This window comes from Sitophilus oryzae, unplaced genomic scaffold (genome assembly GCF_002938485.1).
Source record: "Sitophilus oryzae breed Bouriz unplaced genomic scaffold, Soryzae_2.0 scaffold_183_pilon_pilon, whole genome shotgun sequence".
In the NCBI taxonomy this organism is placed as follows: domain Eukaryota; kingdom Metazoa; phylum Arthropoda; class Insecta; order Coleoptera; family Curculionidae; genus Sitophilus; species Sitophilus oryzae.
The window spans coordinates 296,461-301,943 of record NW_022146546.1 but is presented as its reverse complement, the minus strand read 5'-3'; the positions used below and the strand labels follow the sequence as shown (position 1 = coordinate 301,943).

Below are 5,483 nucleotides of genomic sequence, written 5' to 3'. Positions count from 1 at the left end.
ACCGAACTACTGTGAAATTTGGCCTCTGAATTTAAGTTTTAATTAATTAAGTAATCCTGTCTATTTACCGTTTTTGACTCGACCAATAGATGACCGAAAATGATATTTGTCAGTTCAAAATTTAAAGTTCACTTGCGGCCTCTTTTAATGTAACTTAGATAACTTAAAAGCAAAAAAAAAACAGCTTTTGTCAGCTGATTTACTGTTCTGGTATTATTTTTTATAATAAGTATGTAAATTCTCAAAATGTGTAGCACAGGCCATTGTGGTGTAGCTGTGCAGTCATGGAAGCAAATGTGTACCAAAATACACAATTGTGTAGCTTGTGGCAACCCTGTTATTTGGCATTACTTTCGTACTTTTTGGCATTACTTTGGCATTAGTTTACAGAAATTCGTCAGCGGTTTATCCCTCGATTTATTCCGAATATTACTATACAAGTTGTTTCAAAAAACATGTTCCATCTCTCGTGGGGGTAAAAATGAGTTTTATGTTATATATCAACGTAAGTCCGATTCTGCTTTATTTTATCGCTACTGGGGCTAAAGTCTTCATTTTTTTTCGATTTATTATAATTTTCTTTCAAGTGCTTTTAGTGATTCGAATGAAATTTTGAGGGTTATGAAGGTTTTTGAAGTTATTATAACTGCTACAAAATTTAATGCTAAAAAAGTTTCGACAGATTCATCAGGGACGTGCATATGAGTGATCACTGAAAAGTTTTTCTAAAAACGAACATAATTTTGCTAAGAGAAAAAAAGGCAGTGGCGCACATATTGTTTGAGAAAATTATTCCAGTGATATCCATGGTGAATACGACAACACTTTTTTGAAAAAAAAATCCTTTATGGGTATTTCGCCACTGCACTGCAATTATTATTATATATACCCAAAAAAAATCAAATCGCTAAGCATCTATAAGAGAATTATAGTCGAGATTATAGTAAATCGAAGATTTAACAAGCTTTCCACTTTATTGCGAATTCTTCGCCCTGAAAGACAGCAGGGAGTACCTACTGCCATTGAAGGAAGCCGAATCGACCCCGACCATGGGCGGACCGGCCTGGTGGGTAGCAAGGAGTCTAGGCTAAAGCCGAATCGAAATCTCGCGAGAGCTTTGGTCCCGTACGACCCACGTGCCCGTAATCGCACCAGACAAAAATTCAGCAAGGTGTAAAGGAATGCAAATGTGCCGGTCACCAGCAACAATAAAACGTTTGTTTGTGATTGAAATGCGCCAAAACAAACGGCGTTCCGTAAAGTTTATACGGTGGACCAAACTGAACTGGCCAAACTCAGCATTTCTTAACAGCAAAAGTACAATAATAGATATTTTTGTTACTTTTCTGATGATTATTTTATAAAATCAGAATGACGGTCACGTTAATCATAGGGATTGTATGGAAAAACTCGACTCATTCTACAGGGCAAGATTCCAGAAAAAGGACAGGTTCGCCCTTTTGGTGTATAGATCATGCATACACAAACCATTGCGCACGCTATTACAAGAAGTGCAGGACATGAGACTATGGAGCCAAACTACTCACATCACTTTAACCTGACCACTGCATTCCTATTGTAGGAAGTAAGAACAAAGACAGAGAGAGCTTTTATAAAATAAGTTTATGCTGGTAGGTTCATTTCTTGAAAAAGCTTGGGTATTTCGCCACAGAAATATTACCGTTAATATTTATTAATAATAACACTAACTTCCACGTGTTCCGATCGTTCCATTATCTCTCGCTTAGATTTCTGGCACTCATTGCTCTTGTGACACCCTCCTTTCAAGTCTTCTTAGATCTTCCACGTTTTCTTCGATGTTGGGGTATCCATTGCATAATTTGTTTTGGAAGTCGGGTGTCATCCATCCTCTGGACATGTCTGTACCACATAAGTTGATGGTGTTCGATGTCGGTTGCCAAAGATCCCTCTATTCCTGTCCTCTGTCGGATTTCTTCGTTTCAGACTCGATCTCTTCGGTAAATTCCTAAGGTTCTTCTATAGGCACCCATTTCTACCGCTTCCAGTTGGCTTCCGTTATTCGCCAAGCCTCTGCACCATAGAGTAGACTGGTTTTTACCAGGGTCTCGTATATATTGATCTTCCGTTTTTTCCCTATTTCATTACTCCAAAATACTCCATTCAGACAGCCAATTGTTCTTCTAGCTTGTGATATTCGTTTTTTAATTCCTTTGTCATCTTTAGCTGTTGTATCAAATATCACTCCTAGATAGGTGTAGCCATTGCAGGCTTCTATCACTTCAATTTCTAGATGTACGCTAGATAGTAGTAGGTACCTATTACATTTATTGATTTATTTGTAAAAATGAAAAAAAGGTTCATAATTTTTTGATTTTTGGAATTGAAAAAAAGCACTACCTCTAAAGGGTCTGAGGTTTTTCTTTTGTTTTTAAGAAAACTGACTAGACAGTGTAACAAGAGCCCTACACGTAACGCTTTCTGAGATATTTGAACTGTACAGGGTGGGTCAAATTCGACGCTTTTAAATGGAAACACGCTTTTCTATAGGAGATAGACGAAAACTAATATCGGTGTCTGGAGCTCAATTTTCATCAAAAACATAATGGTGAAAACCGCACATCAATATCTGTTACCGTTTCGGAGTTACGGGGTGTTTTTCAAAAATGTGCATTTTTTACAAATCGCTGTAACTTTTTTGCCATGGAAAATTTTGTATTTCTATGAAAACATTTCCAAAGCACCTTTTTATGTAGAATTTAATGGTTTAAGTATAATTTTTTTAAAATTAATAATTTAAGAGTTATCAACAGAAAAATTGATTTTTTATTTGGGACACCCCCTATATTTTTAATTAACTGAAAAGAATTTATAATTACCTTTCCAAAAATATAGCACACTTGATATTTTGTTATAATCCCCTTCGAAATACAGAATTTTTAAAAGTTCGCCACTTTTAACTAGTAGGCTTTGGATCCCTTATTGATGATATGCCCTTAATGGAACTCGAAAACATATTTTTCCAGCAAGACGACGCGCGACGCACCGCCTCTGAACGCTGAAGTTATCAGCAAATTTTTGCAGCCAATTTCAAGAATAATTGAGTATTATAATAAAATATCAAGTGTGCTATATTTTTGGAAAGGTAATTTTAAATTCTTTTCAGTTAATTAAAAATATAGAGAGTCCCAAATAAAAAATAAATTTTTCTGTTGATAACTCTTAAAATATTAATTTTAAAAAAATTATACTTAAACCATTAAATTCTACGTAAAAAGGTGCTTTGGAAATGTTTTCATAGAAATACAAAATTTTCCATAGCAAAAAAGTTACAGCGATTTGTTAAAAATGCACATTTTTTAAAAACACCCCGTAACACCCGGTTTTCACCATCATGTTTTTGATGAAAATTGAGCTCCAGACACCGATATTAGTTTTCGTCTATCTCCTATAGAAAAGGGTGTTTCCATTTAAAAGCGTCGAATTTGACCCACCCTGTACAAGCAAAATATAAACAAACTGTTTTTTTTACAGTTTTATTTGGCTGTAGATTGTCATTGCCGTTTTTTTTGATCTTCAAAAAAACTTCAATGTATGTAAAATAAATATCTCATGCACAAGAAATGACATGAAAAGAAGTTAATTGACATGATATAAAATATAAAATCTGCAGAAAAAATAAATATGACAGGGTGCGCCTGAAAAGTGGCTCACCTCTGTCACTTTCTTATTTTTTCAGAAAAAAAAAAACGAGATTTGGTATGTTACTCTATGACATAAACTAGGATTGATTGACGTGTTCAGTTATTTTTCGTCACTTCCTGATTCACCGGAAATGACTACAACTTTTGATTTTTAAATTGCACCCTCGGTATATATTTTATTCGATAGAAAATGAACACTCTGAATGGAATGACATATCATATGTCAATTTTTTATATTTCTTGAAAAGAAAATCGTATTTTAAATTTCTGTCTAGAGTGCCCATGGCCGTGTTAAAAACTAATTTTCAATCAAGGAGCCTTGGAAAAATAAATTTGATCGTCTAATGTTTTTATTTGTCTAATGTTAATTGATCGTCTAACGTTTCGTGTTTTGTCCTGGCCCGTTAAAAGTTGCCCAAATCGTATCTTTAGTCATATCTCATTTTTTCAAATGGAACATTGGAACATTTCAATGGTTCATTAGCATATTTAGAAAAAGCATTTTCACGAATAATTTGGTACCACACACTTGGTATTTCAAGTCAAATTGTCCTTTGAACCGCATGTTACAATTTCAAATAAACTATATGCAAAAATGTCAATAGTTGACATATGATATGTTAATCTATTCAGAAAATGAAAAGTTGTAGTCATTTTCAGTGAAATAGGAAGTGACCATAAACAATTGAATACGTCAATCAATCTGAATTTATGTCATCTACTAACATACCAAATCTCGTTTTTTTTCTGAAAAAAATAAGTTATAGGGGGAGCCACTTTTCAGACGCACCCGGTATAAGATCAAATGTGTCATAAATACCGACACTACTGCTCGCTATTGCCCAAAATAGTATATGATCGAAAAAAAAAACGGCGTCCAGTTGGATTGGAAACGACGATCGATGACAACTTTCATTTATAAAATGACAATGATCTTCAGTTCGTAGCCATCGCTGACGCTGTTTTTTTCGACCATATTGTATTAACCTGTGAAAGGTTATATTTTTGTTTGTTGTAAATTCCACAAATCATGCATTTTACATTCCAGTGCACATAATTTTTGTCTTACTTTGTGAAAAAAATTGAAGGAGAGGTTAACTCACAACTGTATACAGGGTGAGTCTTAAATAAGTGCAAATCTTTTCAGGGCTGGTAGATCTCGATAAAAGAAACATATTTTCTCTTTGCCGTTATTCAAATAAGTAAAAAATAACCGAGTTATTTTAGTATGAAAATTTCCAAAAAAAATTTTTGATTAAATTTTAAGAACCACTGTATCTTTTCTGTGTGTTTTTATTGCAAATTCAATCTACTAACTATGTTGCCATATTATGAAGAAATTATGTTCTTTAACTAAAAACTAAAAAAAATCCAATTTTTTTATCAACAAATTCCAAATTTTCAAAAAAAAATTCCGCGAAAAGACCTCATGATCATGTTTAAGGGGTCGAAATATACTAGCCCTAAAAATATTTGCACTTATTTAAGGCTTACCCTGTATAAACTTCCAAACAATCCTGAAATTGTCAAGGCGGACGTTATCAAATATTGAAAAAAAAGTCTGTGGTCTTCTTCTTGTTTTATGATAGCTCTGTTACAAGACTATCGCCAGCTCAATTTGAGAGTGACCAAAATGTTGACTGGCTCTAAACCATATCAAGGCCACTGATTCTTATCTGATTATTTTTAAGTCTGTGGTCAAATCAAACTGTAGTTTCATAGGTTATTGTTGCTCTCAAAACAATCATCTACTATGATCCTTAACGCCGTGAGAACGGGGTTGCATAACAGCAATCTATA

General features: G+C 33.9%; 1 protein-coding gene across 5 annotated transcripts in view; it reads left to right on the top strand.

Moving 5' to 3' along the window:
• LOC115883226 overlaps positions 1–5,483 on the top strand; it is a 426,275-nt gene that overhangs the window by 146,164 nt on the left and 274,628 nt on the right. The gene's annotated exons all lie outside the window — the stretch shown is intronic.